Source organism: Momordica charantia (assembly GCF_013281855.1).
Source record: "Momordica charantia cultivar OHB3-1 chromosome 9 unlocalized genomic scaffold, Mcharantia_2.0 BLBB01000009.1, whole genome shotgun sequence".
In the NCBI taxonomy this organism is placed as follows: Eukaryota; Viridiplantae; Streptophyta; class Magnoliopsida; order Cucurbitales; family Cucurbitaceae; genus Momordica; species Momordica charantia.
The window spans coordinates 14090744-14103018 of NW_028275167.1; positions in this window are offsets into that span (position 1 = coordinate 14090744).

The window sequence follows — 12275 nt, forward strand, 5'->3', positions numbered from 1 at the left end:
CAGGTCCCAACCTTCAAGCTCGGAGCCCATCATGGATGCCGATAGGCAGGCATGGTAGTGCAGCTGCAAGAGCTCGATGTTAGACCAAAAGAAAGAAAGAAAAAGAGGAAAGGAAGAGAGTGCGGGAGGTTACCTCTGCAACAAGAGCCAAGGTTGTCCTCACTGCATCTACAGGGTTCTCGGGCGCCTGGACAGATCGCTCCACCCGGTGAGAGCTCGAGGATCTCATCTTTGTTGCAATATCGTGAATACTCGGATGAGAGAACGTGAGCTTAAACGGGAGTCGAACCTCGTCGCACGATTGCCGACCTTGTTGGGACCCTTCCTCCGAGTCGACCACGATAGGGGAGGCGGAGACTTGGAGGTAACCTCTTCAGATTGGAGCGCGTCCCTTGCTCGCTTTTTCCGCTGCAAGGGGGTAGCCGACCCCTCGCCCCCCGCAACAGTTTGCAAGGGCTGAGCTTGGAAGGCCTGAGCTTGGCCAAATTAGCCATCCCAGGGGTCGGGACGTCGGCTCTGCTTGTATGACGACGGGCTTGAGGAGGCGCAGGTTGGGCAACCGAGGTTGAAGCGCGCTGCCGCTTTCCACTATTGAGCACGAAGAACTTGGAGGCCATTTCTGAAAAGAATACGAGGTTAGTAAGGAGATTACAGATACGAGCTTAAGTTCCGAGCAGAGGTTACCTTCTAGAGTCTTGCGTTTTTCCGATTTGCACTGCCAAGGTTTAGGTAGCTTCTTGTACTCGTCCGGTTGGTTGTGCAGACTGAGGCCACTAGAGAAGAGGTGGGATTTCGAAACAAGTGCCTCGCCCCACAGTGCATACTTCAGATTCTAACTCTGAGGGTGCTTGACGATCTCCCACGACTTGTTACTAATCTTCAGAACGGGAGATGGCAGAGCTGCACCATGAAGCATCGTCAGAAACAAAGGTGCGAAAATATGAAAATACCTAACTCATACCTAAGACACTCACCTACATCTCCGAACTCTACTAGGACATGGCAGATCAGCTCACCCTCTTCATTTTTCACCAGCCAACTGCAGGAGACGAAGAACCAGCACTTCTTCCAGTTCTTATTAGAAGAGAGATTTCTAATAAGCTGACCTATATTCCGTTGAGCAAAGAGGTAATACCGACCCTCTCCCTCGTTGGAGGCTTTGACTGTGTGGGTCGCTAAGAGCTGATCTACCGTGAGCCTATCCTCATTCTCGTACCAGATGATCCACCATAGAACGTAAGCCCCAAACACGGTGGACCAACCGTTGGGAGAGAGCTGAGCTGGGGCACGGTTGACCGTGCTGAGGAATCTCTAGATGAATGGGTGAAGAGGAAGCCTGACCCCCCTATTGAACGTCTGAGGGTAGAAGTTGATGAAACCAGGAGGGGGATCCTCGAGGTATTCGCCGACCTTGGACACCCTAAGCTCTACGGAATCAGGTATGAGATATGTTTTGCGAAGCTCGGCCAACCTACCTACCGAGTAGGTTGAGGAAGGGAGGTCAACTACCGAGTTAGCCACAGACCTTCTCGAGGTGGAGGCTAGGTTGGGATTTCCTGAGGTAGAGGCTAAGTTCGGGTCTCCTAAGACATTATCTATATTAGAAAAACTAGACGACTCGGACGACGGATCGTTAGACGAGCTACTCATGGTCGGAACTAAAAAAGAAGTCTGAAAAACTACCTAATGGAAGAGGGAGAAAGTACCTGACTTGGGCAACGGTCGAGGTACTCAAAAAGCTTCGAAGTGAAAAGTGTAAAGTGAAAAAAGGAAAAATTTTGCCTTTTCTAGAGCAGCTCGGAGGCATGAGGACCGTCCGATCGAGAGAGAATCAACGGACAGGATTTGTCCACGATGGGCGATCCCCGTGGTGATGTTTGAGTACTCGAGATAGAAATTAGGGCTGACGAAGTTCATGACGTCACATATGGACACATGAGTTCAACTTATCGTCATTTAGCTCGGAGTACTATGCCAAGCCGACCTCCGCCCCGTCGAAGTGGGGGCCAATGTTGGATATGGATTTTGACCAGCCATGTTTCAGAATCGAAAAAGTGGGTTGAATTAGCATCCGTGCAAAATATGGAAATTAACATTAAAACACTGAGGTCGGCAGTTGGAGCATGACCTAAGAGGCCGAGCTAACCTTCAGTGATGTCCGTAACGGTGTCTCTTCCGTATCCGACAACACGCAACATTTTTAGGATGTGTCAGAGTTCCTGTCGGGTTCAGTTTCTATAAATAGAAACTCCTGTCTTAAATGCAAGATACGCAAACCTAGATATACTCAACAAGTTAGATCGGATTGGAACTAACTTGCTCGTCGGAGTGCTAACCTTGTTTTGCAAGTTCCTCAAGTGCTCTGGGAGGTCGTTTGGCAGCTCAGAAAAGATCTTTCCAATCACTCCGACCTATCTTTCTTCCGAGCTTGGAAATCCGAGCTCAAACAGAAGGCCTATTGGATATTTTTTTAAAGTTCGTGTTAAGTACAACTCTCAATATTTTATAAATTAAATCTGTAATTTATACAATTAAATTTGTTCAATAGAATATTGAACAAGATTTTCCACGTGAAACGAAAGAGAATGAAATCTAAAAGAATAAATCAAGTTTTGTCATTTTATAAGAATTATATAGTTTTTTATGCCATCAATTTTTTTAAAATTATTTATTGAAATGAAAATTATTTTTTAATTAATTTCTATTTATATTTGTTTATGCAAGGATATGCACAACAGTGTGTTCCACATTGCAGCTCGAACTCGGCCTCCGGACCGACCTGAACGCTTGGGCGGACCTGCACAAAAAGGTGAGCACTCCGACGATCAAGTCAGTATAGGTCGGATTCCCAGTTTAGTTCGAGGCCAGAAATCATCATACCTGATCGTGGAGTGAGGTCCTCTACTTATGGGCGGCAGTCCCACTAATCTCGCGACGGTTACATTCGGTAATCTCAGGACCGTCGGTTACACCCGCTAATCTCAAGACCGACGGTTACGCCCGATAATCACGCCGCTGACAGTTGCTCACATCGGCCCCCACCGATCTCCCCGGTAGGTCAGACCTGGGCCAGGTTCACCTCGGCCCTCATACTTAGCATTTGTCGACGTTAGTGGCGGCCATCTCGGCGGTCCGAGCTGGGCATGACTCATGAGCCATCTTGGAGCACCAATAGGGGTCCTCCACGTGTCCAGGGTATTCCCTTCCCCAAACATTGGCCCCCTCTCTGTCTGGTCCGATCTCGACCTGGCAGAAAAGTTCATTCGACTTGCTTTGGACACGTGGCGACTTCCTATTCGTGGGAAAATACAACCGTCGCGGAAGATTTATTGTCGGAATATTCAAATATTCCGACGCTTCAGATCTCAGGGAGGATCCTAGCCGCTCGTTGATTACACGTGTACGGTGGGGAAATTCTTCCGACGGGCTATAAATGCCCCCAATCCTTCAGGTCATACCTTACGTTCCCTGAATTCTTGGAGTTCGATCTGAAGGCAGCTCGAACCCTTGGTAGGTCGGTCTCTTCCCTCTCTCTTTCGAACGTAGTCGCCATGTCGTCCTCTTTTAGCAGCAACTTAGGATCCGATTTAGCTCGTAGGTTAGAGTCCGAGCTCGAGGAGGTTGAAAACTTTAGGCTCTCCGATGACGGGGAGGATAGTGACGCTTCCACTTCAGGTCAGGGTTTGGAATACCCTTCTAGGATACCTGAGCACTACCTCGGATCCCTTCGTAGGGGGTTCGCCATCCCTGAGAACATCCTCCTCAGGCTTCCGGAGGAGGGGGAGAGAGCTGACAATCCTCCAGAGGGATGGGTCACTCTTTACTTCAAAATGTTTGAGTACGGCCTCAGACTTCCCCTTCACCCTTTTGTCCAAGAATTTCTCTTCCGGACTGGGTTGGCTCCGGCTCAAGTGGCCCCCAATGGGTGGGGTGTCATTTTCACTTTGGCCATCATTTTTTGGCTACGAGCTCGGGATAGTGAGGAGACCGAGCTGTTGGACGTAGACCAGCTCCTCGCGTGCTTCGAAGCGAAAAGGATAGCTAAGAAGCCCGGTCGGTTCTATATGTGCGCAAGGAAAGGCGCGGGCGGTATAGTTAAGGGGCCGACCTCCATCAAGGGATGGGTGAGGAAGTGGTTCTACGCTTCCGGGGAATGGCTCGCAAAGGACGAGTCAGGTAGTTCCTTCTTTGACGTCCTCACTAGGTTTGGGAACCTAGGTACGGAGTAGTTCTTGCTTTTCGCAATTTTCTTTTCTGTTATTCAGGCCTAACTCGGATTTTGTTTTCGTGCAGTTTCAATCCGACCAGTCCCCGAGCTTACGCAAGCCTCCTTCGACACGCTGAAATACTACAAGGAGCGCTTTCCGAGGGGTAGGAAGGTCGGGACCTTGGTGACCGACGAGCTGCTGCTTGAGTCTGGGCTGCTAGATTACAACCCTGCAGTTCGTCCCATCGAATCCTCAAGGCCGAACTCTGAACTTGGTATGCCGAGCTTACCTCCCCCCTTTTCCTTTAACCTTGTGTTGACCCCTGCTTTTATTTCGCAACCATGGTTTGCGGATTCGCAAGCAGCGTGAAGCGCAAGTCCAAGGGCCGAGCCCATGCTCTTGAGGCCGCCCAGAGTTTGAAACCTGCCACCCCCGCCGTGGCAGGGCCTGCCTCGGAAAATCCAGCCCCAGTGATCGAGCTGGAGTCTTCTAGGGGTCCCTCGAGGGAGAAGCGCCCCAGGGATCAGACCGAGGCGGTGGACGCTCAGACCGAGGCGGTGGGCGCCCCGCCTTTGGGCGAGGAGGTGAGGGAGGAAGCCCCTCTGAAGCGAAGAAGGAAGAAAAAGAAGGTGATCTCCCCCTCGGAGGTCGGAGCTTGCAGGGTCTTGCCTGCAAGTTTCGCAGATCGGGTGGACGATCCTGCGGCCAGGATGGGCGGGACGTCCGACGTGACGGCACGGTTCAGAATTGAGCCGTCAAGTTCCGGGGTGAGGGACCAGGTGTCCCGCATCTCAGCTGCAAGTTTGGACCGCTGCCTAAGGAGGGCGTCCAAATTTGTGAGCGACCCTGGGTCCGTTCTGTAGAGGACCATCGATTACGCCGCCGAGGTAAGACTAGTATCCCCATTTTTGCTTAATTTCGCCCAACAGGTAGTTCAGTCTAACTTTTTCATTGTACCGTTTCTCAGGCGTTCGTTGCTTCCATTCAATCGGCTCTGGCTGTAAAGGTCGAGCTTGATGGGAGGGAAGTTCTGGCAGTGAGGGAGAAAAAGGAGTTCTCTGCTGCCTTAGAGGCTGCTTCCTCCACCATGAAGGATGAGCTGCTGAAGGCTCACTCTGAGGTGGAGACTTTGAAGGCCGAGGTGGAGTCTCAGGCCGAGCTGCTGAAGAAGGAAGAGGACAGGCGCAAGGCCCAACTCCGAGCTGCCCACGTTATCACCAGGGGCTTGGAGAAGGAGAAGTTCCAGCTCCTGAAGGAGAAGGACGACATGCTCCAGGCGCTTGAAGCGAAGGATAAGGAGCTGGAGCATGCGACTGCCGAGCTGGAGACGGCGAAGGAGCGGCTCAGCAATGGAGTCCTATTGGAGGAATCGTTTAGGCAACATCCTGACTTCGATGGATTTGCCAAAGACTTCTCTGACGCGGGCTTCAAGTTCCTCATGAAGGGCATTGCTTTCGACATGCCCGACCTTCAGATCGATCTCAGCGGTCTGAAAAGGAGGTATGCCGAGAAGTGTGCGTCTGGGCCTGGCGGCACCCCTGGCCCCCAAGCGTTAGTGGATCAGTATGTCAGAGATCTGGACTCTGACTACTCCAATCCCGAAGAGGACCAGGTCGGCTCCACTCAAGAGGGCGCTCCCCAAGCAGGCTCTTAGGCGACCACCCTTCACGAGGCTTTTCGCTGTTCTTCCTCCTTTTTCTTTTTGTTTGTAAGTGTCAGGGCAGAGCTGCAAGGTCTATAAGCCTTGGCTCTGCTCTTCATTCAATAAAGAGGCTCCTATTTGTTTCTACTTTGTTGTTGGCAACCTCTTTTCTTTGCTTTTTTCTTGAACTGCAGCCAATGTCACCTCGCACCTCTTACCTTTGAGGTCGCGCCTTCAGTTAAAATAGTTGTAAGTTTGAGCTTGAATCTCTTAATATTCAATACATTGCACCAACTCTGGATTTTTAACATTTCACCCTTAACTTAAAAAAGGTTAAAAGGCTAAAATCCTAAGTCCGTAGCTATTCTTCATATCGTTCCTCGTACCCCCAAGTTCGGAGGCTTGATCATTTTGAACTTTTCACATCGCCCCTTTGCCTTGAAGGTTTAAGTTCGTCAGTGGTTTTGGCATCGCACCTCGTACCCTTAGGCTTCGGAGGATTGAATTTAAACCAACTGCTGGAATGTGATCGCGTGGGAGTCTGTGGCCCCCATTTAATTTCTGGTCGAACTCGGAAGCACGAAATTAAATCATCACATTTATTCTGATCATAATGCCTTTGGAACAGTCGTTACAGATTCATTGAAAACCCTTTTGGCGTTTCAAGGATAATAACGCTTCAGGTGTTCCGCGTTCCACGGGTGCGCGAGGACATCTCCTTTCAGATCGGCCAATATGTACGTCCCAGGTCGGACTATGCCCTTGATCTCAAACGGGCCCTCCCAGGCCGGATCAAGGGCACCCACATGCGTTTGGACCCTCCTTAAGACCAGATGTCTGACCTGAAAGGCCCGAGGTCGAACGCGGGCATTGTAATGTCTGGCCATCCTACCCTGATATTCCGCCAGGCGTAGCTGGGCCATTGCTCTTCTTTCTTCCAACAAGTCGAGGTTGAGGAGCAGCTCTTCCTCATTTGTCGAAGGCTCGTAATGCTCTACTCTGTCAGACGGCATGCCAATCTCAACCGGGACTACAGCTTCGGAGCCGAATGCCAGGGAGAACGGGGTCTCACCCGTCGACTCTCGTTGGGTGGTCCGGTACGACCAAAGAACCTCTGGTAGCTCCTCGACCCACCTGCCTTTCTTGGAGTCCAGTCTAAGTTTGATGCCTCGCTTGATGATCTTGTTGACTGCCTCCACCTGCCCATTTGCTTGCGGGTGTGCGGGGCACGAGCTAAGATGACTCAAGCCAAGTTTGCTGCAAAAGTCTTTGAACTTGGCGTTGTCAAACTGCTTCCCATTGTCTGTCACTATGGCCTGCGGTATACCAAAGCGACATATGATATTCGTCCATACGAAGGACGTGACCCTGGATTCCGTTATGTGGGAGAGCGCTTCGGCCTCGGCCCACTTGGTGAAGTAATCCACAGCAACCACAGCGAACTTGGTCTGGCTCTTGCCCAAAGGGAAAGGACCAATGATATCTACCCCCCACTGCGCGAATGGCCACGGGGCTGAGATGGGGGTGAGCAGCTCGGGAGGTTGGTGGATTATGGTTTCGTAGCATTGGCAATTGTCGCAAGTTCTAACGAACTTCTTGGCGTCCTGGCTGAGGGTCGGCCAATAGTATCCTTGTCGGATCACTTTGGCTGACAGCGACCGGGCGCCTGAGTGATTGCCGCACACTCCTTCGTGGATCTCTCTGAGGACGTACAGGCCCTCTTCAGGGGTTAGGCATCTCAACAGAGGCAGGGAAAAGCCACGTCGGTACAATGCCCCATCTCGGACCACGAACCGAGCTGCCCGCCTTGCCAACTTTCTGCGCTCCTTGGGGTCTTGTGGTGGGTTGCCCTTAATGAAGTCCGCGATCGGGTCCATCCATGAGGATTCTGGAGCGCCGATCTTCATCAGATCTGGCTCTAAGATCGAGGGATTATCTAGGATCTCGACGGGGACCGACCTGGCCAGGTCGGTCTCGTACGCCGATGCTAACTTGGCCAAGGCGTCAGCATTAGAATTTTCTGCTCGCGGAATCCGGCTTACTTCGTAAGTTCGAAACTGGGCGAGGTACGATCTGACCTTGCCCAAATACTTCTCCATTCGGGTGTCTTTGGCTTGGTACTCGTCCTTGATCTGGCTCACAACCAGCTGGGAGTCACTGAAGACCTTAACACAAGAAGCCCCCAATGCTCGAGCGATTCGCAGGCCGGCAATAAATGCTTCATACTCAGCCTCGTTGTTAGAAGTCCGGAAGCCGAACCGCAAGGCATACTCAAATCGCTCGCCCCCTGGTCCGAGCAAGAGGACCCCGGCTCCGCACCCCTTCTCATTAGAGGATCCGTCGACATAGACTGTCCACGGTAGGTTGGACTCGCTCAGCTCGGAAGGTGGTGTGAGCTCGGCTATGAAATCTGCCGCTGCTTGTCCTTTCAACGCAGTTCTGGGTTCGAACTGGATGTGGTACTCACTTAGCTCTACTGCCCACTTCATTAGGCGTCCAGAAGCTTCCGGCTTATGGAAGATGCTTTTTAGGGGCAAGTTAGTGAGCACCACCACCGTATGGGCTTGGAAGTATGGTCTGAGCCGTCGGGCCGAGGTGACCAAAGCGAGAGCCAACTTCTCCATCTGAGGGTACCTAGTCTCGGCTTCGGTCATAGCCTTGCTTGTGTAGTAGACCGGGTTTTGCCGCGCGTCCTCTTGCCTGATTAGGACCGAGCTGACGGCACTGTCTGACACTGCTAAGTACAATTGGAGCTTGTCCCCCGGCATGGGCTTGGCGAGCAAAGGTGCCGAACAGAGGTAGCTCTTCAATTGCTGAAACGCTTGCTCGCATTCCGCTGTCCATTCAAACGGCCCTTTTTTTTCGTAGGATTTTGAAGAAAGGAAGGCACTTATCTGTCGCTCTTGAAACAAACCGGCTCAGGGCCGCAAGCCTGCCATTGAGACACTGAAGCTGCTTCAGCGTCTTCGGTGCCTCCATCTCGGTCACAGCTTTAATCTTCTCGGGGTTGGCCTCGATTCCCCGGTTATTCACCATGAAGCCGAGGAATTTTCCCGAGGAGACTCCAAAGGCACATTTAGCCGGGTTGAGCTTCATTTGATATGCCCTCAAGACCTCGAAGGCTTCGGCCAGGTCGGAGAGATGCGACTTAGACTGCTTGCTCTTGACAATCATGTCGTCCACATACACTTCCATATTCCGGCCGATCTGCTTGGCGAACATTTTGTTCACCATTCTCTGGTAGGTCGCTCCTGCGTTCTTTAACCCGAAGGGCATGACCTTGTAGCAGTACAGACCTTGGTCTGTTATGAAAGCGGTATGACCTTCATCTGGGACATGCATCTTGATTTGGTTGTACCCAGAGTAGGCGTCCATGAAGGTGAGCAGTTCGTGCCCGGCTGTGGCGTCTACGAGCTGATCAATCCTCGGCAGTGGGAAGCAATCTTTCGGGCATGCCTTATTTAAGTTCGTAAAATCTACGCACATTCGCCACTTGCCGTTAGATTTTTTTAACTAATACAACATTGGAGAGCCACTCGGGATACGAAATTTCTCTTATGTATTCAGCTTTCAAAAGTTTGCTAACTTCCTCAACAATTACATCACTCCTCTCCTTGTTTATAGGTCTTCTCTTTTGTTTCACAGGTCGGAATGATGGATCTATGCTGAGGCGATGCGTCATAATTCGCGGGTCAATGCCAGGCATGTCCTCGTGGGACCACGCAAAGACGTCTGAGTTGGATCTGAGGAAGTGGATTAGCTCCTCTCTGTCGGTGGCCCCCAGCTTGGTTCCTATGCTTACCTGCTTCTCGGGACTAAGCAGAGGAACAAGCTCGAGCTCCTCAGTGGGTGCGGCAAACTCCTTCCTCGGCAGGTCGGCCTCGAACTCGAACGGCCCATCCCTGCCAGCGAGAGTTTCGAGGGCGCAGACCGATGAGCCTTTGAGTGCGGAGGCATGACTGGGCGTTTATGCTGAACGCACGCACTAAGCGTGGTAACAATTATATAGATGCAAGCGCACACCTGTCAGAGTAATATAAAATGGATGGAGTATCCAAGTATCGATCCTCAAGGACTTCTAAATAATTTCCAAACTCTGAAGTTTTAAAGAATAGTGAATGTTGAAATGAGTGATTCTTGTAAAATGGGAAGTGGTCACAAATAATGGTTTTGGATTTGGGATTTGGACTTATAATAATAAAACCTAGCCCGAATTACTTCAAGTTAGCCAACAAAGAATCAAGGACATGCTAAGGACAATATGCATTTTACTTTAGAAACTAACGACTACGCTTCTCACTTTACTTATGTCTAAGCAAGTTCAAAGTCCTAAGACATTCCCTAATATGTCTATTATGAGATATATCTTAGTTTTAGGATGGAAATAGTCGCAACCTCGGGTTAAGGTCCTATGTCTAGGCTACTTAAGCGGAACCCTTATGTCTAAGGCGCTCCTCTCCTCGGTTTAACCACTCAACAATGCAAATAAGCAACCTTTTCAGTATTGACTTGTTAAGACTTACAGTGGCCTTCTCTAAATCCTAACTTTTTGGGAAACATGTTGAGCAATGAATGGAAAGTAAAAACACTACTTCTTAGCAAACCCTTTTTAGACATAAAAGGCTAACTATCCATAACCGGGCTAGAGACGGGAATTTAGAAAGACATATTGAAGAAAATACAGCAAGTAAAATGGTTGAATGTGGAATGCATGTGTGAAAAAACAAAAGTTAACTAATGGAGAGTTTTTATCGGGATTGAGAGCTTCGCCCTTCTCTTTCAAGCAAGGGAGAGTGTCACGTGCTCTTTCCTCCAAAAACACAACTCTCTTAACTAAAAAAATAAGTAAAGGCAAAGAGAAGATAAGCAAAGTGCTAGATTTTTATATATTTGAATAAGTAGAAAATGACTAAGTACAAATGGAAACAAAACAAAGCTCAATAAAAGAATGTAAAGTGCTCGGGATTTAAAAACCAAAAGCAACTAATGAAAGCAACTCAAAAGTACTTAGAAAGCAACAAAGAAACACTAAAAATGATCAAGAGAAGGAAGCAAGGCTTGATGAATTTGGTGGAGAAGTTGCTGGAATTTATAGCTGTGCAGAATTGGTTAGGTAGGTCCTAAAACGATGGTGAATCACCCATTTCCAACTCTTTTGACTGACCAAATCGTGCTCAAACTGATAGTGGTACACTTCTTCTACACGTATGCATCGGTTGGAACCACCAAAACGCATTGGAAGACGCGTTTCATTAAGGGCAAAGTTGGAAGAAAAACTGTTTTCTGCAGGCTTCCCAGGCGCCTGGCGCCTCCATGAAGGTTTTTCCGTCTTTTTGCTTCTTTTGATTAATTTGCACTCCCAAATGGTCCTGAAATGTCATAAATACAACATAAGCCATCGACAAACCATAGTATATGAATTTTGCATGAATTGGAACTCAAACGATCGAGAAAAATCCGAAACAAAGTTGAAACATAGTAAAAACAGCATCTAAAACCTTCTTTTTACGCATGTAAACAAGCGTAATCACACCCCCAAACTTAACTTTTTGCTTGTCCTCAAGCAAAACTTAGCAACTTTAATCAGCTTTCTAACACATGGATAAGGAAAAGCAAAAGCAACCGAGATGTTCAATCATAAATTGTCTCAGGGAAAAGATGTCAAAGCCTACCATTCTATTGCCTTTGTAAACTTAGTCACTATAAACCAAGTTTGAAATGATAAAAACTTTTTCTTTCAAAATCTTTTTTTCTCTTTCAAAAACAGAAAACGTTTTCAAATACCCCTAAGGAATCTGCACACTCCCTTCTTACACTAAGACTTTCTACATCTGAAAGACCGGCTACTAGCCCCTGAGGTTTCCACACACTAACATCGGTTTCAACCACAGCTACTCGTAGAAAGACTTTGAAACTAACAGCTAGGTCATAAAACGACGACAATGAGAAACACGAAGTCACTTATCACCATCCTTACTGCTATTTTCAAAGTCAACACCCAACCTAAAACTAAATGGGTGTCTACAGTAGGACTCGGGAATCATAAATACATTTTCTTTAATTCTCAATGTTTTTACCACTCTTTTCTTTCTAACACAAGTCTTTTCCCCACTCTTATTTTCTCTCAACAAGACTCTTTTTACTCTTTTGCAACTTCTTTTTTTTTTTCTTTCGTTTTTATATATATATATATATTTTTTTTTTTTAGCTAAGTGCTTTTTCAACATTTTCTTTCTTTCCAACTGACTCTTTTTCAAAAGAAAATAGCATGATTTTTTAAATATAAATAACACCTTATCTTTTTGAAACAACGACTGACACAACGACTGTCCCCCCCAAACTTAAGAGAGACAGTGTCCTCACTGGGAAAAGACTTTTGCATCGGATGAAAAAAGCTTAACAGTAAAAAGGACAAGGACTTCCTA